Raw genomic sequence first — 25,042 nt, forward strand, 5'->3', positions numbered from 1 at the left:
CGCTTGCGTCCCACCTACTCAACAGCCATTGTAATCCCGTGGCGCGATATTCAAATACCTTAGAAATGCTATTACTTCAATTTCTCAAACATATGACTATTTTACACCATTTTAAAGACAAGACTCTCGTTAATCTAACCACACTGTCCGATTTCAAAAAGGCTTTACAACGAAAGCAAAACATTAGATTATGTCAGCAGAGTACCCAGCCAGAAATAATCAGACACCCATTTTTCAAGCTAGCATATAATGTCACATAAACCCAAACCACAGCTAAATGCAGCACTAACCTTTGATGATCTTCATCAGATGACAATCCTAGGACATTATGTTATACAATACATGCATGTTTTGTTCAATCAAGTTCATATTTATATCAAAAACCAGCTTTTTACATTAGCATGTGATTAGCATGTGACTAGCATTCCCACCGAACATTTCCGGTGAATTTTAATAAATTACTCACGATAAACGTTCGCAAAAAACATAAATTGTTTTAAGAATTATAGATACAGAACTCCTTTATGCACTCGCTATGTCCGATTTTATAATAGCTTTTCGGTGAAAGCACATTTTGCAATATTCTGAGTAGATAGCCCGGCCATCACAGGCTAGCTATTTTGACACCCACCAAGTGTGGTACTCACCAAACTCCGATTTACTATTAGAAAAGTTTGAATACCTTTGCTGTTCTTCGTCAGAATGCACTCCCAGGACTTCTACTTCAAAAACAAATGTTGGTTTGGTTGCAAATAATCCATAGTTATATCCAAATAGCGGCATTTTGTTAGTGCGTTCAAGATACTATCCGAAGGGTAAAGAAGGGTGACGCGCCCGACGCGTTTCGTGACAAGAAATTTCAAAATATTCCATTACCGTACTTCGAAGCATGTCAAACGCTGTTTAAAATCAATTTTTATGCTATTTTTCTCGTAAAAAAGCGATAATATTCCGACCGGGAGTCGTTGTTTTCATTCAAAGAGAGAGAAAGTAAACATGGTGTCGGCTCGTGCACGCGCCTCCAGTCTCATTGTCCTCTGATCGACCATTATCCAAATGCGCTAATGTTTTTCAGCCATGGCCTGCAAAGCCACCATTCATCGTTCTGGTGCCTTCTGAGAGACTATGGGAGCGTTAGAAAATGTCACGTTATGCCAGAGATCCCCTGTTTTGGTTAGAGATGATCAAGAAGGCCAAGATATAGTCAGAGAGAGCGCTTCCTGTTTGGAATCTTCTCAGGTTTTGGCCTGCCAAATGAGTTCTGTTATACTCACAGACACCATTCAAACAGTTTTAGAAACTTTAGGGTGTTTTCTATCCAAATCAAACAGTTATATGCATATTCTACTGGGCAGGAGTAGTAACCAGATTAAATCGGGTACGTTTTTTATCCGGCCCGTGCAAATACTGCCCCCTATTCCCAACAGGTTATAGGGTGGTGATGATGGTAGTTATGGGGTGGTGATGATGGTAGTTATGGGGTGGTGATGATGGTAGTTATGGGGTGGTGGTGATGGTAGTTATGGGGTGATGATGGTAGTTATGGGGTGGTGATGATGGTAGTTATGGGGTGATGATGGTAGTTATGGGGTGGTGGTGATGGTAGTTATGGGGTGATGATGGTAGTTATGGGGGTGGTGATGATGGTAGTTATGGGGTAATGATGGTAGTTATGGGGTGGTGGTGATGGTGGTAGTTATGGGGTGGTGATGGTAGTTATGGGGGTGGTGATGATGGTAGTTATGGGGTGGTGATGATGGTAGTTATGGGGTGATGATGGTAGTTATGGGGTGATGATGGTAGTTATGGGGTGGTGATGATGGTAGTTATGGGGTGGTGATGATGGTAGTTATGGGGTGGTGATGATGGTAGTTATGGGGTGATGATGGTAGTTATGGGGTGGTGATGATGGTAGTTATTCCAGACCCACTGAGACCAGCCTGGCTTACAGGAGAGAACTCCTCTAGACCCCCTTAGACTATCCTGGCTAACAGGAGAGAACTCCTCTAGACCCACTGAGACCAGCCTGGCTAACAGGAGAGAACACCTCTAGACCCACTTAGACCAGTCTGGCTAACAGGAGAAAACACCTCTAGACCCACTGAGACCAGCCTGGCTAACAGGAGAGGACACCTCTAGACCCACTGAGACCAGCCTGGCTAACAGGAGGGAACACCTCTAGACCCACTGAGACCAGCCTGGCTAACAGGAGGGAACACCTCTAGACCCACTGAGACCAGCCTGGCTAACAGGAGAGGACACCTCTAGACCCACTGAGACCAGCCTGGCTAACAGGAGGGAACACCTCTAGACCCACTGAGACCAGCCTGGCTAACAGGAGGGAACACCTCTAGACCCACTGAGACCAGCCTGGCTAACAGGAGAGAACACCTCTAGACCCACTGAGACCAGCCTGGCTAACAGGAGAGAACACCTCTAGACCCACTGAGACCAGCCTGGCTAACAGGAGGGAACACCTCTAGACCCTCTGAGACCAGCCTGTCTAATAGGAGGGAACACCTCCAGACCCCCTGAGACCAGCCTGGCTAACAGGAGAGAACACCTCTAGACCCACTGAGATCAGCCTTGCTAACAGGAACATCAGTGTGTCAGTACTTCAGGACACAATAGTCTTGTTGTCATGATGTATAGATCATGTAGTCGGGGATCATGACAGTAGGTCTTCAGAAGGAAAGCAGTAATACTATGTTTAAATGGTTTAGTTACCCTGTGAATGAAGGTAGCCATAACAATCACAGCTCTCAGAGAAGCTGCTATCTTGGAGAGATCCTTAGCTGCTTCCACCTGTTGGTTATAACAGGACGTTCAAGCAGCCACTGTTCATTGCAATTATTTGGTAGGTTCCCCAGGTCATTTACAAGATTTCTGAGAGACTCTAGAGCATTTCAGACCAAAGGGGTATCCTACAAAGTAGATTTGAGGAGTTTACGAGATAACTCTGTGTTCATCTCAGGCTAACCGATATCATGAAAGTGTCTACATTTTTAGCCAGGTAAATTTCTATGGCAATGAATCCTTCAGAACTATCTTGCTCCGGAGCAGGCTAACTCAGGGCTAACTCCATTTATCCTGAATGAAGTGTCTGATCCACGAGTTGATCACCAATGAAATCAGAATACCTCCGTATTGCAAAGATTGAGACATCATCCGCCTTCATTTGAGAAAGATTAATGATAAAAAAATATCAATCAAATGTGTTTTTTGTGTATTAAAATATATCATTTTACACATTTAGTTATTACAGAATGCATTTTAAACTTCACGTAATTTAACGCTTTTGTATGACTTAAAACTTTAACTGGCAACACCAAGAAATAAATATCAAAATATGTATTATAATAGTAAATATGCATATTTAGCCTTCATTTAGGCCATACATTAATATTTTTCATTTGCATGACATAAAATGTTATAGGTAATGCATTGTAAACACCTCAACCAGCCGGTTGAGTTGCCCATTTAGAGTAAATAAATTTTGTATTGGAATTTGCATAGACTTTTAACATCTTCAACAAAATTTTACGTTAATTAACATTAAGGGATTTATTTATGCACTGGGCGGTAGCGCTATATGTTTGGGGGTGTGGCAGAAATAATTTTGCCATTTTCACAAGCACAATTACCGGCGCAGTTGCTGGCGTGAAGGGGCTGGGTTTTGATAAATAAACAAGTTGTGGGTGTGTCGAGGCTTGGCCCCTCACTGGTCAATCAGAACGTACTCCATGGCTAAATATGCGGTTGCTTCAAGTTATGTATTTATGGTCTTACATATTGCCTTGGAATCAACTCCAATCAATGTTGACAGTTATAGTTTGTTAAACAGATTACATAAACAAAATAACTAAATGTAGACCTATCCCATCTTTGCTTGTAAGAGGTGCGTAACTGGCTGCAGGGAAGTCAGGCGCAGGAAAGCAGAAATGGGTAACAACTGGAGCACTTTAATGAGGCAAAACAAACTGCACCCAGAACAACAAAATACGGGTTGAAATAACCCGTCGCAAACCAGTCTGTGGTGCACATAGACTTTACAACAAACAATTCCACACACAGACATGGGGGGAACAGAGGGTATATATGCATGTCAAGTAATGAGGGAATGTAAACCAGGTGTGCGGGAAAACAAGACAAAACAAATGGAAAATTAAAGGTGGATCGGCGATGGCTAGAAGACCGGTGACAACGGCCGCCGAACACCGCCCAAACAAGGAGAGGAACCGACTTCGGCGGAAGTCGTGACAGTGCTAAATAGGTTAACTTGAACCAGTTGCAGTCAACATTGTTCTAAGTAATTGCATGTCTTCCATGTTGAAATATATACTGTACATATTACTTACACTGATATGGGGCTAGGCCTACTGTAAATTGCATTATGGCTGAGCATGGACATGCCAAACGTTGTCAATAAGCAAGATTAAATTCACAAAAAAAGAGTTAAAATAATTCTAATCAAATTCTAAACAACTTGTTTTCAATAGGTTATGTCTAAATACACTTACAGGCACCATAATTGCTTCCCGTGAGCATATAATATTAAAACTATGCAGACTACGGAGGGATTTCTGCACATCTAGACAATTCACAGTAGCTGGACAACAATCCAATATAAAGAGCAAGGGAGAATGTCCACTCATCCTACAACTGCTCCCAAATATAATTTGCTATATACATATTGGAACCATCTTACAGATTGCGTTCACCCTTCTCCAGAAATTTAAAGTTTGACATTAGCACCACCTTAAACGCCAAACAAAAATAGAACTCTAAGTCTGCTTCAATTACTTATAATGGAAGACAGGCCTAGTTAAATGAGGACAGATATCAAATATAAATGATATATGATACATTTGTGACAAAATATGATGTTAAAATATATGTAAATGGTTGTGTTTACTGTTCATACATTGCCTTCGGAAAGTATTCAGACCCCTGGACCCCATTTTGTTAGGTTACAGCCTTATTCTAAAATGCATTGAATCGTTTTCTTTCCCTCATCAATCGACATAATATCCCATAATGACAAAGCGAAAACAGGATTGTAGAAATTTTAGCTTATTTATTAAACATAAAAAACTGAAATATCACATTTACATAAGTATTTATACGCTTTACTCAGTACTTTGTTGAAGCACTGTTGGCAGTGAGTACAGCCTCGAGACTTCTTGGGAATGACGCTACAAGGTTGGCACAACTGTATTTGGGGAGTTTCTCCCATTCTTCTCTGCAGATGCACTCAAGCACTGTCAGATTGGATTGGGAGCGTTGCAGCACAGCTATTTTCAGATCTCTCCAGAGATGTTAGATCGGGTTCAAGTCCAGACTCTGGCTGGGCCACTCAAGGACATTCAGAGACTTGTCCCGAAGCCACTCCTGTGTTGTCATGGCTGTGTGCTTAGGGTCCTTGTCCTGTTGGAAGGTGAACCTTCGCCCCAGTCTGAGTTCCTGAGTGCTCTGGAGCAGGTTTTTATGAAGGATCTCTCTGTACTTTGCTCCGTTCAACTTTTCCCTCGATCCTGACAAGTCTCCCAGTCCCTGCCGCTGAAAAACATCCCCACAGTATGATGCTGCCACCACCATGCTTCACCGTAGGAATGGTGCCAGGTTTCCTCCAGAAGTGACGTATGGCATTCAGGCCAAATAGTTAATTTGCTGGTTTCATCAGACCAGAGAAACTTGTTCCTCATGGTCTGAGAGTCCTTTAGGTGCCTTTTGGCAAACTCCAAGCGGGCTGTCATGTGCCTTTTACTGAGGAGCGGCTTCCATCTGGCCACTCAACCATAAAGGCCTGATTGGTGGAGTGCTGCAGAGATGGTTGTCCTGGAAGGTTCTCCCATCTCTACAGAGAAACTCTAGAGCTCTGTCAGAGTGACCATCGGATTCTTGGTCAACACCCTGACCAAGGCCTTTCTCCTCCGATTGATCAGTTTGGCTGGGCGGCCAGCTCTAGAAAGAGTGTTGGTGGTTCCAAACTTCTTCCATTTAAGAATGATGGAGGCCACTGTGTTCTTGGGGACCTTCAATGCTGCAGAAATGTTTTCGTACCTTTTCCCAGATTTGTGCCTCGACACAATCCTGTCTCGGAGCACTACGGACAATTCCTTCGACCTCATGGCTTGTTTTTTGCTCTGACATGCATTGTGGGACCTTATATCGACAGGCGTGTGCCTTTGAAATCATATCATATCAATTGAATTTACTACAGGTGGACTCCAATCAAGTTGTAGAAACATCTCAAGGATGACCAATGGAAACATGATGCACCTGAGCTCAATTTCGAGTCTCATAGTGAAGGGACTGAATACTTAAGTAAATTAGGTATTTCTGTTTTTTGCTTTGTCATTATGAGGTATTGTGTGTAGATTGCCGAGGATTTTTTGTTATTTATTCCATTATATAATAAGGCTGTAACGTAACAAAATGTGGAATAGTCTAAGGGTCTGAATACTTCACGAAGGCACCGTATATACTCACAATATCAGTAAAATGACATGTACTGAAAGACATTGTAAAACACATTGAAGATAACAGGCAGATAGTAAATACTGATATGAATATGAAAATATTTTTGTATTTGCACAGACAAAAGAATCCCATAATATTTCTCCATTATCCATAATAGCTAGCTTTGACTAAATTGCATGCCTTTGATGGGCAACTCAATCGCCGGGTAGAGCATATTTCCTAATATGTTTAAATAACAATAATTTCATCATTCTAAGATTATGTTTAAGAGGTCAACAACATTTTACAGTCTTTTAATATCCCATTTTATACACAATTAGTACTGAAATTAGTACTGAAATTAGCAATATCTACCATTTAAGTATGGATGAAGCCTGACTTGAAATGTGAAGCTAAGTGGCGCTGGCTAGCTTTAGAAAACCTTGAGTAGATCTAGCTTGCTTCGTAGGATACCCCTCTGTTATATCAGTGGTGAATCACTCAGCTCTATGTATACCCGTCTGACCTGGCTGGATGATGTTTCTCTGTGTTTGTCTGGGGTTAGGGTTGAGGTTTAGGCTGGCTGGGTGACGTTTCTCTGGGGTTAGGGTTGAGGTTTAGGCTGGCTGGGTGATGTTCCTCTCATGGCTGAGTCTGAGGCTGGCTGTATAAGGTGGGGTCACCTCAAGGATGGCTGTGTGGCCCTAACTTGCTGACCCTGCTCTTTGTCACTGCTTACTGCTAGTGGAAAACTCATCTGAGGCTAATTAATTTGACTCCAGTTACTTTCTGTCCTCCATGCCAGACCAGACCGGTGCAGCACGGAGAAAAGAGTCTCCCAGGACATCCAACACGCCACTCTGGACATGTCAATAGGACAAAGGATTCCTCAGGCCTATTGTGAAACTCCCAGGGTCAGGTATAGGTTATGACAACGTCTTAATTAGCTGCTATAACTTATACATGATTAACCCTTACAAAACAAACAAAAGAACCTTCTAGGTTTAGTCTGGGGTCAGGGAAGTCAGATGTAAAGGACTCTTAAAGAAACCCTACCCAAGAACAGTAGACATGTTCTATCAATGACACATTAGAAACCTAGTGAACCAAGCACAAGGTCAAGCTCATCTCTAACGTAAACATAAATACAACATTGGAAGGGATTCTGTTCATCTAATGGGAAACACTGGACTAGATATCTATATATATACACATTTAGAAACACTGGACTAGATATATATATACACATTTAGAAACACTGGACTAGATATCTATATACATTTAGAAACACTGGACTAGATATATATATACACATTTAGAAACACTGGACTAGATATCTATATACACATTTAGAAACACTGGACTAGATATCTATATATATACACATTTAGAAACACTGGACTAGATATCTATATATATATATACAAATTTAAAAACACTGGACTAGACATATATATACACAAATTTAAAAACACTGGACTATATATATATATATATATATATATATATATATATATATATATACACACACATATACACATACATATACACATATACATATACACACACATACATACATACATACATACATACATACATACATACATACATACATACATACATACATACATACATACATACATACATACATACATACAGAAACGCTGGACTAGATATACAGTTGAAGTAGGAAGTTTACATACACCTTAGCCAAATACTTTTAAACTCAGTTATTCACAATTCCTGACATTTAATCCTAGTAAAAATTCCCTGTTTTAGGTCAGTTAGGATCACCACTTTATTTTAAGAGTATGAAATGTCAGAATAATAGTAGAGAGAATGATTTATTTCAGCTTTTATTTCTTTCATCACATTCTCAGTGGGTCAGAAGTTGACATACACTCAATTAGTATTTGGTAGCATTGCCTTTAAATTGTTTAATTTGAGTCAAACGTTTCGGGTAGCCTTCCACAAGCTTTCCACAATAAGTTGGGTGAATTTTGGCCCATTCCTCCTGACAAAGCTGGTGTAACTGAGTCAGGTTTGTAGGCCTACTTGCTCGCACACGCTTGTTCAGTACTGCCCACAAATTCTCTATAGGATTGAGGTCAGGGCTTTGTGATGGCCACTCCAATACAATGACTTTGTTGTCCTTAACCCATTTTGCCACAACTTTGAAAGTATGCTTGGGATCATTGTCCATTTGGAAGACCCATTTGCGACCAAGCTTTAACTTCCTGACTGATGTCTTGAGATGTTGCTTCAAAACATCCACATAATTTTCCTCCCTCATGAAGCCATCTATTTTGTGAAGTGCACCAGTCACTCCTGAAGCAAAGCACCCCCACAACATGATGCTGCCACCCACGTGCTTCACGGTTGGGATGGTGTTCTTCGGCTTGCAAGCATCCCCCTTTTTCCTCCAAATATAATGATGGTCATTATGGCCAAACAGTTCCATTTTTGTTTCGTCAGACCAGAGGACATTTCTCCAAAAAGTACAACCTTAGTCCCCATGTGCAGTTGCAAACCGTAGTCTGGCTTCTTTTATGGCGGTTTTGGAGCAGTGGCTTCTTCCTTGCTGAGCGACCTTTCAGGTTATGTCAAAATAGGACTCGTTTTACTGTGGATATAGATACTTTTGTACCTGTTTCCTCCAGCATCTTCACACGGTCCTTTGCTGTTGATCTGGGATCGATTTGCACTTTTGCTCAAAAGTACACTCATCTCTGGGAGACAAAACACGTCTCCTTCCTGAGCGGTATGACGGCTGCGTGGTCCCATGGTGTTTATACTTGCGTACTATTGTTTGTACAGATGAACGTGGTACCTTCAGGCGTTTGGAAATTGCTCCCAAGGATGAACCAGACTTGTGGAGGTGTACACATTTTTTCTGAGGTTTTGGCTGATTTCTTTTGATTTTCCCATGATGTCAAGCAAAGAGGCACTGAGTTTGAAGGTAGGCCTTGAAATACGTCCACAGGTACACCTCCAATTGACTCTAATTATGTCAATTAGCCTATTAGAAGATTCTAAAGCCATGACATCATTTTCTGGAATTTTCCAAGCTGTTTAAAGGCACAGACAACTTTTTGTATGTAAACTTCTGACACTGGAATTGTGATACAGTGAATTATAAGTGAAATAATCTGTCTGTAAACAATTGTTGGAAAAATTATGAACAAAGTAGATGTCCTAACCGATTTGCCAAAACTATAGTTTGTTAATAACAATACATTTGTGGAGTGGTTGAAAACCAAGTTTTAATGACTCCAACCTAAGTGTATGTAAACTTCTGATTTCAACTGTATGTATACACATTTAAAAACACTATACTGGATATATATATATACACACACACATTTAGAAACACTGGACTAGATATATACACATTTGGCTAGGTCTCTATTAAAAAGACATCTTAACAGAAAGTAAAATGTGTGCCTATTTCTGAATACCTTTCTCAAATGGAGAAATCTCCTTAATGCTTTTAGTGCATCTGAGTTTAACTTCCAGAAACATATTAATTGGTTTGGGAAATGCTTACTGGTCTGCGTTAATGTGTCACAAGGGGAACGATGTGAAACACTGCCAAACCATAAGGAGCAGCCAGCCTAAATGGTGCATAAATTATGAACCATAATGATGTAACTCACAGAAACCACTTACTCTTACTCAACCTCAGAGAGGCTTTTAATGTGCCAGGATGTTAAACAGTACATTCAGTGAACAGGCCCAGGATATAGATGGCTAGGAAATACTAAGTAGCTTTAGGAAACCACTATCCTGGCCTCAGAAATAGGCTTAAAGACATGCTCTGGGACTATTGCGAATCTTAAGTATTTTTTAAACCTCCCGCTTTGGGCTGTGTGTGTCAATGTGTAGTTCCGTTCATACATGCATAATCTATAAGTAGAATTACGGTCTTACCTCAATTAGCCACAAAATCCCTAGTTTGAAAGCAAATGTGGGCCAGTCCCCTAGCAATTTAAGTTTCAGCCAATGAGCTTTAGACCCCCCATTTGAGTGACAGCTAGCAAGATGCACACAGCAGAGCGAGAGAGAGTAATGATGTGGTGCACATATCTGTACATACAGTATCTGACGTCGTATGCACTTTTCAGGGACCACTTGGCTCGTGAGAGCTATTTTCAGAACTACTGGCTAAAAAGTATGTAAAAGTACCGGAGAATCTCTTTAACAGAGTAACATTGGGAAGAAAGGCAGCAGGCCTGAGCATGGCCATTCCAGCAGTGACCTTTGCATTCACTAAATTAGCCTAAACCTTATTCCTTATAAATCCTAGTTTAAAAAATGCCAATGCTGAAGTAGCCAATGTTCGACAAAAAGAGTTTGTTTACTCAGAAATGCACAATTTCAAAAATTTGTCAATTATGAATATAAGTGAACCTAATAAAGATGGTAGGTTGAATCCCAACCATGTCCTGTGAAAATGCAGTACTTGGCTGGTTTAATATAGTACTGTTTATTCCAGTACTTACCTGGTTTAAAACAGTACTGGTTTATTACAGCACTTAGCTGGTTTATTACAATACTTAGCTGGTTTATTGCAATACTGGTTTATTACAGTATTTGGCTGTTTTAAAATAGTACTGCAACATTACAGTACTTAGCTGGTATAATACAGTACTTAGCTGGTTTATTTTAGTTTAAAGAGGCCCACCATTTATTGTACTGAGACACATGGTCTAATGGGCTGGTCAACCAGAGGACAGTATACTGAGACACATGGTCTAATGGGCTGGTCAACCAGAGGACAGTATACTGAGACATATGGTAAACTGGGCCGGTCAACCAGAGGACAGTAAGGCCGCTGTTTCGTGGATCTGTAGCCCCCTCTAGTGGCCAGACAGAAGTCATGTTGAAACCTCTACAGAATTCTGAATTACTGTAGGTAGCAGCATTCAGTAGAACAGCAGCAGTATTCAGGACTACTGTAGAAATATTCTGTATTACTGTAGCAGCTCTCAGAAGTAATGTAGCAACATTCAGTAGTAATGTAGAAGTATTATGTAGCATTGTAGCAGCATTCTGTAATTCAGTAGCAGCATTCAGTAAGTCAGTAGCAGCATTCAGTACTACTGTAGAACCATCAGTACTACTGTAGAACCATTCAGTACTACTGTAGCATTATTCAGTAGTACTGTAGTAGTATTCAGTAGTACTGTAGCAGTAATTAGAAGTACTGTAGCAGCATTATTTGGAGCTGTAGCAGCATTATATATTACTGTAGCAGCATTAAGTAGCACTGTAGCAGTATTTCCGTAGTACTGTAGAAGTATTCAGTTGTACTGTAGCAGGATTTAGTAGTACTGTTGCAGGATTTAATAGTAGAGTAGAAGCATTAAGTAGAACTGAAGAAGCATTAATTAGATCTGTAGCAGCATTCAGTAGTACTGTAGCAGCATTCTGTATTACTGTAGCAGCATTAAGTAGCACTGTACCAGTATTCTGGTGTACTGTAGCAGTATTATGTAGTACTGTACCAGTATTCTGTAGTACTGTACCAGTATTCTGTAGTACTGTAGCAGCATTCAGTTGTATTGTAGGAGCATTCAGTAGTACTATAGCAGTATTCAGTACTACTGTAGCTGTATTCAGAAGTACTGTAGCTGTATTCAGAAGTACTGTAGCAGCATTATTTGGTACTGTAGCATCATTCTGTATTATTGTAGCTGTATTCAGTAGTACAGTATCAGCATTCAGAGGCTCTGTAGCAGTATTTCACTAGTACTGTAGCAGTATTCAGTGGTACTGTAGCAAGATTTAATAGAACAGCAGCAGCATTAAGTAGAACTGCAGAAGCATTAAGTAGATATGTAGCAGCATTCAGAGGTACTGTAGCAGCATTCAGTAGAACCGTAGCAGCATTCAGTAGTACTGTAACAGTATTCTGAAAGTACTGTCGCAGAATTCTGTAGTACTGTAGCAGCATTCAGTAGTACTGTAGCAGCACTCAGTATTACTGTAGCAGCACTCATTATTACTGTAGCAGCATTCAGTAGTACTGTAGCAGCATTCAGTACTACTGTGGTAGTATTCAGTAGTACTGTGGTAGTATTCAGTAGTTCTGTAGCAGCATTATTTGGTACTACAGCGGCGGTCAGTATTCCTGTAGCAGCATTCAGTAGTATTGTAGGAACATTCAGTAGTACTATAGCAGTATTCAGTACTACTGTAGCAGTATTAATTAGTACTGTAGTAGTATTCAGTTGTACTGTACCTGTATTCAGTAGTACTGTAGCAGCATTATTTGGTACTGTAACAGTAATCAGTAGTACTCTAGTAGGATTTAGAAGTACTGTAGCAGGATTTAGTAGTACTGTAGCAGGATTTAGTAGTACTGCAGCATTAAGTAGAACTGCAGCAGCATTACATAGATCTGTAGCAGCATTAAGTAGTACCGTAGCGGTATTCAGTAGTACCGTAGCAGTATTCAGTAGTACCGAAGCAGTATTCAGTAGTACCGTAGCAGGATTCAGTAGTACTGTAGCAGTATTCTGTAGATCTGTAGCAGTATTCTGTAGCAGTATTTTGTAGCAGTACTTTGTAGTACTGTGACAGCATTCTGTTGTGCTGTAGCAGTATTATGTAGTGCTGTAGCAGTATTCTGTAGTGCTGTAGCAGCATTCTGTAGTACTGTAGCAGCATTCTGTAGTACTGTAGCAGTTGTATGTAGTAAAGTAGCAGTTTTATGTATTACTGTTGCAGTATTCTGTGGTACTGTAGCAGTATTCTGTAGTACTGTAGCAGCATTCTGTAGTACTGTAGCAGTTGTATGTAGTAAAGTAGCAGTTATGTGTTACTGTTGCAGTATTCTGTGGTACTGTAGCAGTATTCTGTAGTACTGTAGCAGCATTCTGTAGTACTGTAGCTGTTTTCAATAGTACTGTAACAGTATTCTGTAGAACTTTAGTGGTATTCTGTAGAACTGTAGGTGTATTCTGCAGTACTTTATCAGTTTTATGCAGTACTGTATCAGTTATATGTAGTGCTGTAGCAGTTTAAATAGTACTGTAGCAGTATTCTGTAGTACTGTAAAGTTATTCTGTAGTACTGTAGTGGTATTCTGTGGTACTGTAGCGGTATTCTGTGGTACTGTAGCGGTATTCTGTGGTACTGTCGCAGTTGTATGTAGTACAGTAGCAGGTTTATTTAGTACTGTAGCAGTATTCGGTAGTACTGTAGCAGTATTCGGTAGTACTGTAGCAGTATTCAGTAGTACTGTAGCAGTATTCAGTAGTAATGTTGCAGTGATCTGTAGTACTGTTGCAGTAGTCTGTAGTACTGTAGCGGTGTTCTGTGGTACTGTAGCAGTATTCTGCAGCAGTATTCTGTAGTACTGTAGCAGCATTCTGTAGTACTGTAGCAGAATACTGTAGTACTGTAGAAGCATTCTGCAGTAATGTGTCAGTTTTAAGTAGTGCTGTAACAGTATTATGTGGAACTGTAGCAGTATTCCGGCGCCGACAGAGATGGCCGCCTCGCTTCGCGTTCCTAGGAAACTACGCAGTATTTTGTTTTTTTTATGTATTATTTCTTACATTGTTACCCCAGGTAATCTTAGGTTTTATTACAGTCGGGAGGAACTATTGGATATAAGAGCAACGTCAAGTCACCAACATTACGACCAGGAATACGACTTTCCCGAAGCGGATCCTCTGTTTGGCCTACCACCCAGGACAATAGATCGGATCCCAGCCGGTGAACCAAAACAACGACGCAGTAGAAGAAGGGGCAGACGGAGCGGTCTTCTGGTCAGGCGCCGTAGACGGGCACATCGCGCACCGCTCCTGAGCATACTACTCGCCAATGTCCAGTCTCTTGAGAACAAGGTAGATGAAATCCGAGCAAGGGTAGCATTCCAGAGAGACATCCGAGACTGTAACGTTCTTTGTTTCACGGAAACATGGCTCACTCGAGACACGCTATCTGAGTCGGTACAGCCACCTGGTTTCTTCACACATTGCGCCGACAGAAACAAGCATCTCTCTGGTAAGAAGAAGGTTCATATTTATATCAAAAAACAGCTTTTTACATTAGCATGTGATGTTCAGAACTAGCATACCCACCGAAAACGTCTGGTGAATTTACTAAATTACTCATGATAAATGTTGACAAAATACATAACAATTATTTTAAGAATTATAGACACAGAACTCCTTTATGCAATCGCTATGTCAGATTTTAAAATAGCTTTTCGGCGAAAGCACATTTTGCAATATTCTGAGTACATAGCTCGGCCATCACAGGCTAGCTAATTTGACACCCACCAAGTTTGGGGCAACCTAAACTCAGAATTACTATTAGAAAAATTGGATTACCTTTGCTGTTCTTCGTCAGAATGCGCTCCCAGGACTTCTACTTCAACAAAAAATGATGTTTTGGTTCAAAATAATCCATAGTTATATCCAAATACCTTCGTTTTCTTCGTGCGTTCAGGTCACTATCCGAAGGGTAACGCGCGAGCGCATTTCGTGACAAAAAAAATTCGAAATATTCCATTACCGTACTTAGAAGCATGTCAAACGCTGTTTAAAATACATTTTTATGCTATTTTTCTCATAAAATAGCGATAATATTCCAACCGGACAACGTTGTATTCATTCAAAGACTGAAAGAAAAAAATGGAGAAGTCTCGTGAAAGCACATCTCAGTCTCGCTGTCCCCAGGCAGGCCACTTACAAACTCTGCTGCTGTACTTTGCCCAGAGACAGGAGACACATCATTCCGCTTTCTGAACGCTTTAGAGAGCCAATGGAAGCCTTAGAAAGTGTCACGTAAGAGCACAGATGCTGTATTTTCGATAGTGATGCAACAGAAGGCCAACAAATTGTCAGACAGGGCACTTCCTGCATGGAATCTTCTCAGGTTTTGGCCTGCCATATGAGTTCTGTTATACTCACAGACACCATTCAAAAAGTTTTAGAAACTTTTGAGTGTTTTCTATCCAAATCTACTAATTATATGCATATTCTCATTTATGGGCAAGAGTAGTAACCAGTTTAAAATCGGGTACGTTTTTTATCTGGCCGTGAAAATACTGCCCCCTAGCCCCAACAGGTTAACATAAATCTTCGGTAATATTCCAACCGGAAAATAGCGTATTCATTACAGAGGAAAAAGAAGGAAGGGTGCGCCTGCGGGCTCGCGCAGTAAACAACTCACTGGTCCCAGGCTTGAGTCAGCTCCTATTCTCCGCCCAGTAACAGTAGAAGCATAAAACAAGGTTCTAAAGACTGTTGACATCTAGTGGAAGCCTTAGAAAGTGCAAAATGACCCCACAGACACTGTAGTTTGAATAGGGATTAGATAGAAAAACTACAAGCCACTTCCTGGTTGGATTTTTTCTCAGGTTTTTGCCTGCCATATGAGTTCTGTTATACTCACAGACATCATTCAAACAGTTTTAGAAACTTCAGAGTGTTTTCTATCCAAATCTACTAATAATATGCATATCCTACCTTCTGGGCCGAGTAGCAGGCAGTTTAATTTGGGTATGTTATTCATCTGAATTTCTGAATACTGCCCCGTCACCAAGAAGTTCCCCAACCAGAAACCATGGATTGATGGCAGCATTCGTGCAAAACTGAACGTGCGAACCACTGCTTTTAATCAGGGCAAGGTGACCGGAAACATGACCGAATACAAACAGTGTAGCTATTCCCTCCGCAAGGCAATCAAACAAGCTAAACGACAGTATAGAGACAAAGTGGAGTCGCAATTCAACGGCTCAGACACGAGAGGTATGTGGCAGGGTCCACAGTCAATCATGGACTATAAAAGAAAAACCAGCCCCGTCGCGGATCACGATGCCCTGCTCCCAGTCAGACTGAACAACTTTTTTGCTCGCTTTGAGGACAATACAGTGCCACTGACACGGCACGCTACCAAAACCTGCGGGCTCTCCTTCACTGTAGCCAACGTGAGTAAAACATTTAAACATGTTAACCCTCGCAAGGCTGCAGGCCCCGACGGCACCCCGGCCGCATCCCCAGAGCATGCGCAGACCAGCTGGCTGGCTGGTGTTTACCGACATATTCAATCAATCCTTATCCCAGTCTGCTGTCCCCACATGCTTCAAGAGGGCCACCATTGTTCCTGTTCCCAAGAATGCTAAGGTAACTGAGCTAAATGACTACCGCCCTGTAGCACTCACTTCCATCATCATGAAGTGCTTTGAGAGACTAGTCAAGGAGAATATCACCTCCACCCTACCTGACACCCTAGACCCACTCCAATTTGCTTACCGCCACAATAGGTCCACAGACGACGCAATCGCCATCACACTGCACACTGCCCTAACCCATCTGGACAAGAGGAATATCTATGTAAGAATGCTGTTCATCGATTACAGCTCAGCATTTAACACCATAGTACCCTCCAAACTCGTCATTAAGTTCGAGACTCTGGGTCTCGACACCGCCCTGTGCAACTGGGTCCTGGACTTCCTGACGGGCCGCCCCCAGGTGGTGAGGGTAGGTAACAACATCTCCACCCCACTGATCCTCAACACTGGGTCCCCACAAGGGTGCGTTCTCAGCCCTCTACTGTACTCCCTGTTCACCCATGACTGCGTGGCCATGCACGCCTCCAACTCAATCATCAAGTTTGCAGACGACACTACAGTGGTAGGCTTGATTACCAACAACAACGAGACGGCCTACATGGAGGAGGTGAGGGCCCTCGGAGTGTGGTGTCAGGAAAATAACCTCACACTCAATGTCAACAAAACAAAGGAGATGATCGTGGACTTCAGGAAACAGCAGACGGAGGAGCCCCCTATCTACATTGACGGGACAGTAGTGGAGAGGGTGGAGAGTTTTAAGTTCCTCGGCGTACACATCATGGACAAACTGAAATAGTCCACCCACACAGACAGCGTGGTGAAGAAGGCGCAGCAGCGCCTCTTCAACCTCAGGAGGCTGAAGAAATTCGGCTTGTCACCAAAAACACTCAAACTTTTACAGATGCACAATCGAGAGCATCCTGTCGGGCTGTATCACCACCTGGTACGGCAGCTGCTCCGCCCATAACCGGAAGGCTCTCCAGAGGGTAGCGAGGTCTGCACAACGCATCACCGGGTGCAAACTACCTGCCCTCCAGGACACCTACACCACCCGATGTCACAGGAAGGCCAAAAAGATCATCAAGGACAACAATCACCCGAGCCACTGCCTGTTCACCCCACTATCATCCAGAAGGCGAGGTCAGTACAGGTGCATCAAAGCGGGGACCGAGAGACTGAAAAACAGCTTCCATCTCAAGGCCATCAGACTGTTAAACAGCCATCACTAACATTGAGTGGCTGCTCCCAACATACTGACTCAACTCCACCCACTTTAATAATGGTAAAATTGATGTAATAAATTTATCATAGCCACTTTATATTATATAATGTTTACTTACCCTACATTACTCATCTCTTATGTAAATACTGTACGCTATACCATCTACTGCATCTTGCCATCTGATGAAATTAAATGTATCACTAGCCACTTTAAACAATGCCACTTTATTTAATGTTCTCATACCCTACATTGCTCATCTCATGTGTATACTCTACGCTATACCATCTACTGCATCTTGCCATCTTGATGTAATGTATCACTAGCCACTTTAAACAATGTCACTTCATATGTTTTCATACCCTGCATTGTTCATCTCATATGTATATACTGTACTCTATACCATCTACTGCATCTTGCCTATGCCGTTCGGCCATCACTCATTTCTATATTTTTATGTACATATTCGTATTCATTCCTTTACACTTGTGTGTATAAGGTAGTTGTTGTGAAATTGTTAGGTTATATTACTTAGATATTACTGCATGGTCGGAACTAGAAGCGCAAGCATTTCGCTACACTTGCATTAACACCTGCTAACCATGTGTATGTGACCAATAAATTTGATTTGAAGCAGTTTTCGGTAGTACTGTAGCTGCATTCTGTAGTACAATAACAGTATTCTGTAGTACAATAACAGTATTCTGTAGAACAATAACAGTATTCTGTAGTACTGTAGTGGTATTCGGTGGTACTGTAGCGGTATTCTGTAGTACTGTAGCAGTTGTATGTAGTACTGTAGCAGTTTTATGTATTACTGTAGCAGTATTCAGTGGTACTGTAGCAGAATTCTGTAGCAGTATTCTGTAGTACTGTAGCAGTATTCTGTAATACTGTAGCAGCATTCTGTAGTACTGTAGCAGCATTCTGTAGTACTGTAGCAGCATTCTGTAGTACTGTAGAAGCATTCAATATTACTGTAGCAGTATTCTGTAGTACTGTAGCGGTGTTCTGTAGTACTATAGCAGTATTCGGTAGTACTGTAGCGGTATTCTTTAGTGGTATTCTGTAGTACTGTAGCGGTATTCTGTAGTATTGTAGCAGTATTCTGTAGTGCTGTAGCAGTATTCTGTAGTGCTGTAGCAGTATTCAGTAGTACTGTAACTGTATTTATTTATTTTTTTCACCTTCATTTAACCAGGTTGGCAAGTTGAGAACAAGTTCCCAATTACAATTGCGACCTGACCAAGATGAAGCAAAGCAGTTCGACACATACATCAGAGTTACACATGGAGTAAAACAAACATACAGTCAATAATACAGTCGAAAAATAAGTCTATATACAATGTGAGCAAATGAGGTGAGATAAGGGAGGTAAAGGCAAAAAAGGCCATGGTGGCAAAGTATATACAATATAGCAAGTAAAACACTGGAATGGTAGGTTTGTAGTGGAAGAAAGTGCAAAGTATAAATAGAAATAATGGGGTTCAAAGGAGCGCGTGCTCCTTGAGCGCATGCTACAGGTGGGTGCTGCTATGGTGACCAGTGAGCTGAGATAAGGGGGGACTTTACCTAGCAGGGTCTTACATTTACATTTACATTACATTTAAGTCATTTAGCAGACGCTCTTATCCAGAGCGACTTACAAATTGGTGCATTCACCTATAATATCCAGTAGAACAACCACTTTACAATAGTGCATCTAAATCTTTTAAAGGGGGGGGGGGGTTAGAAGGATTACTTTATCCTATCCCAGGTATTCCTTAAAGAGGTGGGGTTTCAGGTGTCTCCGGAAGGTGGTGATTGACTCCGCTGTCCTGACATCGTGAGGGAGCTTGTTCCACCATTGGGGTGCCAGAGCGGCGAACAGTTTTGACTGGGCTGAGCGGGAACTGTGCTTCCTCAGAGGTAGGGAGGCGAGCAGGCCAGAGGTGGATGAACGCAGTGCCCTTGTTTGGGTGTAGGGCCTGATCAGAGCCTGAAGGTACGGAGGTGCCGTTCCCCTCACAGCTCCGTAGGCAAGCACCATGGTCTTGTAGCGGATGCGAGCTTCAACTGGAAGCCAGTGGAGAGAGCGGAGGAGCGGGGTGACGTGAGAGAACTTGGGAAGGTTGAACACCAGACGGGCTGCGGCGTTCTGGATGAGTTGTAGGGGTTTGATGGCACAGGCAGGGAGCCCAGCCAACAGCGAGTTGCAGTAATCCAGACGGGAGATGACAAGTGCCTGGATTAGGACCTGCGCCGCTTCCTGTGTGAGGCAGGGTCGTACTCTGCGAATGTTGTAGAGCATGAACCTACAGGATCGGGTCACCGCCTTGATGTTAGTGGAGAACGACAGGGTGTTGTCCAGGATCACGCCAAGGTTCTTAGCACTCTGGGAGGAGGACACAAGGGAGTTGTCAACCGTGATGGCGAGATCATGGAACGGGCAGTCCTTCCCCGGGAGGAAGAGCAGCTCTGTCTTGCCGAGGTTCAGCTTGAGGTGGTGATCCGTCATCCACACTGATATGTCTGCCAGACATGCAGAGATGCGATTCGCCACCTGGTTGTCAGAAGGGGGAAAGGAGAAGATTAATTGTGTGTCGTCTGCATAGCAATGATAGGAGAGACCGTGTGAGGATATGACAGAGCCAAGTGACTTGGTGTATAGCGAGAATAGGAGAGGGCCTAGAACAGAGCCCTGGGGGACACCAGTGGTGAGAGCACGTGGTGCGGAGACAGATTCTCGCCACGCCACCTGGTAGGAGCGACCTGTCAGGTAGGACGCAATCCAAGCGTGGGCCGCGCCGGAGATGCTCAGCTCGGAGAGGGTGGAGAGGAGGATCTGATGGTTCACAGTATCAAAGGCAGCAGATAGGTCTAGAAGGATGAGAGCAGAGGAGAGAGAGTTAGCTTTAGCAGTGCGGAGAGCCTCCGTGACACAGAGAAGAGCAGTCTCAGTTGAATGCCCAGTCTTGAAACCTGACTGATTAGGATCAAGAAGGTCGTTCTGAGAGAGATAGCAGGAGAGCTGGCCAAGGACGGCACGTTCAAGAGTTTTGGAGATAAAAGAAAGAAGGGATACTGGTCTGTAGTTGTTGACATCGGAGGGATCGAGTGTAGGTTTTTTCAGAAGGGGTGCAACTCTCGCTCTCTTGAAGACGGAAGGGACGTAGCCAGCGGTCAAGGATGAGTTGATGAGCGAGGTGAGGTAGGGGAGAAGGTCTCCGGAAATGGTCTGGAGAAGAGAGGAGGGGATAGGGTCAAGTGGGCAGGTTGTTGGGCGGCCGGCCGTCACAAGACGCGAGATTTCATCTGGAGAGAGAGGGGAGAAAGAGGTCAAAGCACAGGGTAGGGCAGTGTGAGCAGGACCAGCGGTGTCGCTTGACTTAGCAAACGAGGATCGGATGTCGTCAACCTTCTTTTCAAAATGGTTGACGAAGTCATCCGCAGTGAGGGAGGAGGGGGGGGGAGGGGGAGGAGGATTCAGGAGGGAGGAGAAGGTAGCAAAAAGCTTCCTAGGGATAGAGGCAGATGCTTGGAATTTAGAGTGGTAGAAAGCAGATACAGAAGAGGAGAATGTAGAGAGGAGGGAGTGAAAGGATGCCAGGTCCGCAGGGAGGCGGGTTTTCCTCCATTTCCGCTCGGCTGCCCGGAGCCCTGTTCTGTGAGCTCGCAATGAGTCGTCGAGCCACGGAGCAGGAGGGGAGGACCGAGCCGGCCTGGAGGATAGGGGACAGAGAAAATCAAAGGATGCAGAGAGGGAGGAGAGGAGGGTTGAGGAGGCAAAATCAGGAGATAGGTTGGAGAAGGTTTGAGCAGAGGGAAGAGATGATAGGATGGAAGAGGAGAGAGTAGCAGGAGAGAGAGAGCGAAGGTTGGGACGGCGCAATACCATCCGAGTAGGGGCAGAGTGAGAAGTTTTTGATGAGAGCGAGAGGGAAAAGGATACAAGGTAGTGGTCGGAGACTTGGAGAGGAGTTGCAATGAGATTAGTGGAAGAACAGCATCTAGTAAAGATGAGGTCAAGCGTATTGCCTGCCTTGTGAGTAATGGGGGAAGGTGAGAGGGTGAGGTCAAAAGAGGAGAGGAGTGGAAAGAAGGAGGCAGAGAGGAATGAGTCGAAGGTAGACGTGGGGAGGTTAAAGTCACCCAGAACTGTGAGAGGTGAGCCATCCTCAGGGAAGGAACTTATCAAGGCGTCAAGCTCATTGATGAACTCTCCAAGGGAACCTGGAGGGCGATAAATGATGAGGATGTTAAGCTTGAAAGGGCTGGTAACTGTGACAGCATGGAATTCAAATGAGGAGATAGACAGATGGGTCAGGGGAGAAAGAGAGAATGTCCACTTGGGAGAGATGAGGATTCCAGTGCCACCACCCCGCTGGCTCGATGCTCTAGGGGTATGCGAGAACACGTGGGCAGACGAGGAGAGAGCAGTAGGAGTAGCAGTGTTATCTGTGGTGATCCATGTTTCCGTCAGCGCCAGGAAGTCTAGGGACTGGAGGGTAGCATAGGCTGAGATGAACTCAGCCTTGTTGGCCGCAGACCGGCAGTTCCAGAGGCTGCCGGAGACCTGGAACTCCACGTGGGTCGTGCGCGCTGGGACCACCAGATTAGAGTGGCAGCGGCCACGCGGTGTGAAGCGTTTGTATGGCCTGTGCAGAGGGGAGAGAACAGGGATAGACAGACACATAGTTGACAAGCTACAGAAGAGGCTACGCTAATGCAAAGGAGATTGGAATGACAAGTGTACTACACGTCTCGAATGTTCAGAAAGTTAAGCTTACGTTGCAAAAAATCTTATTGACTAAAATGACGAAAATGATACAGTACTGCTGGCTGGTGGAGTAGGCTAGCTAGCAGTGGCTGCGTTGTTGACTTTGTTTGACCGTGTAGCTGGCTAGGTGTAGCTGGCTAGGTGACCTCGATAGTTTCAGTACTACACCTTGTCATGATACAAAAGCAACTTTGTCTTGTAGATGACCTGGAGCCAGTGGGTTTGGCGACGAGTATGAAGCGAGGGCCAGCCAACGAGAGCGTACAGGTCGCAGTGGTGGGTAGTATATGGGGCTTTGGTGACAAAACGGATGGCACTGTCATAGACTGCATCCACTTTATTGAGTAGTGTATTGGAGGCTATTTTGTAAATGACATCGCCGAAGTCGAGGATCGTAGGATGGTCAGTGTTACGAGGGTATGTTTGGCAGCATGAGTGAAGGATTCTTTGTTGCTAAATAGGAAGCCAATTCTAGATTTAACTTTGGATTGGAGATGTTTGATGTGAGTCTGGAAGGAGGGTTTACAGTCTAACCAGACACCTAGGTATTTGTAGTTGTCCACATATTCTAAGTCAGAAACGTCCAGAGTAGTGATGCTGGACGGACGGGCGGCAGCGATCGGTTGAAGAGCATGCATTCAGTTTTACTTGTATTTAAGAGCATTTGGAGGCCACGGAAGGAGAGTTGTATGGCATTGAAGCTCATCTGGAGGGTTGTTAACGCAGTGTCCAAAGGGCCAGAAGTATACAGAATGGTATCGTCTGCGTAGAGGTGGATCAGAGACTCACCAGCAGCAAGAGCGACATCATTGATGTATACAGAGAAAAGAGTTGGCCCAAGAATTGAACCCTGTGGCACCCCCATGGACACTGCCAGAGGCCAGGACAACAGGACATCCGATTTGACACATTGAACTCTGTCAGAGAAGTAGTTGGAGAACCAGGCGAGGCAATCATTTGAGAAACCAAGGCTATTGAGACTGCCGATAAGGATGTGGATATTGACAGAGTCGAAAGCCTTGGCCAGGTCAATGAATACGGCAGCACAGTATTGTTTCTTATCGATGGCTGTTACGATATCATTTATGACCTTGAGCATGGCTGAGGTGCACCCATGACCAGCTCTGAAACCAGATTGCATAGCGGAGAAGGTGCGGTGGGATTCGAAATGGTCGGTAATCTGTTTGTTGACTTGGCTTTCGAAGACCTTAGAAAGGCAGGGTAGGATATATATAGGTCTGTAGCAGTTTGGGTCAAGAGTGTGTCCCCCTTTGAAGAGGGGTATGACCGCAGCTGCTTTCCAATCTTTGGGAATCTCAGACGACACGAAAGAGAGGTTGAACAGGTTAGTAATAGGGGTTGCAACAATTTCGGCAGATAATTTTAGAAAGAAAGGGTCCAGATTGTCTAGCCCGGCTGATTTGTAGGGGTCCAGATTTTGCAGCTCTTTCAGAACATCAGCTGACTGGATTTGGGAGAAGGAGAAATGGGGAAGGCTTGGGCGAGTAACTGTGGGGGGTGCAGTGCTGTTGACCGCGGTAGGGGTAGCCAGGTGGAAAGCATGGCCAGCCGTAGAAAAATGCTTATTGAAGTTCTCAATTATAGTGGATTTATTGGTGGTGACAGAGTTTCCTATCCTCAGTGCAGTGGACAGCTGGGAGGAGGTGTTCTTATTCTCCATGGACTTAAGTGTCCCAGAACCTTTTTGAGTTTGTTGCAGGAAGCAAATTTCTGCTTAAAAAAGCTAGCCTTGGCTTTTCTAACTGCCTGTGTATATTGGTTTCTGACTTCCCTGAAAAGTTGCATATCACGGGGGCTGTTCGATGCTAATGCAGAATGCCACAGGATGTTTTTGTGTTGGTTAAGGGCAGTCAGGTCTGGAGAGAACAAAAGGCTATATCTGTTCCTGTTTCTAAATTTCTTGAATGGGGCATGCTTATTTAAGATGGTGAGGAAGGCATTTAAAAACAATAACCAGGCATCCTCTACTGAAGGGATGATGTCAATATCCTTCCAGGATACCTGGGCCAGGTCGATTAGAAAGGCTTGCTTGCTGAAGTGTTTCAGGGAGCGTTTGACAGTTATGAGTGGAGGTCATTTGACCGCTGACCCATTACGGATGCAGGCAATGAGGCAGTGATTGCTGAGATCTTGGTTGAAAACAGCAGAGGTGTATTTAGAGGGAAAGTTGGTTAGGATGATATCTATGAGGGTGCCCGTGTTTACGGCTTTGGGGTGGTACCTGGTCGGTTCATTGATAATTTGTGTGAGATTGAGGGCATCAAGTTTATATTGTAGGATGGCAGGGGTGTTAAGCATGTCCCAGTTTAGGTCACCTAGCAGCACGAGCTCTGAAGGTAAATGGGGGGCAATCAGTTCACATATGGTGTCCAGAGCACAGCTGGGGGCAGAGGGTGGTCTATAGCAGGCGACAACGGTGAGAGACTTGTTTTGAGAGAGGTGGATCTTTAAAAGTAGAAGTTCAAATTGTTTGGGTACAGACCTGGATAGT

Source organism: Salmo trutta, chromosome 23, assembly GCF_901001165.1.
Source record: "Salmo trutta chromosome 23, fSalTru1.1, whole genome shotgun sequence".
Taxonomy (NCBI): domain Eukaryota; kingdom Metazoa; phylum Chordata; class Actinopteri; order Salmoniformes; family Salmonidae; genus Salmo; species Salmo trutta.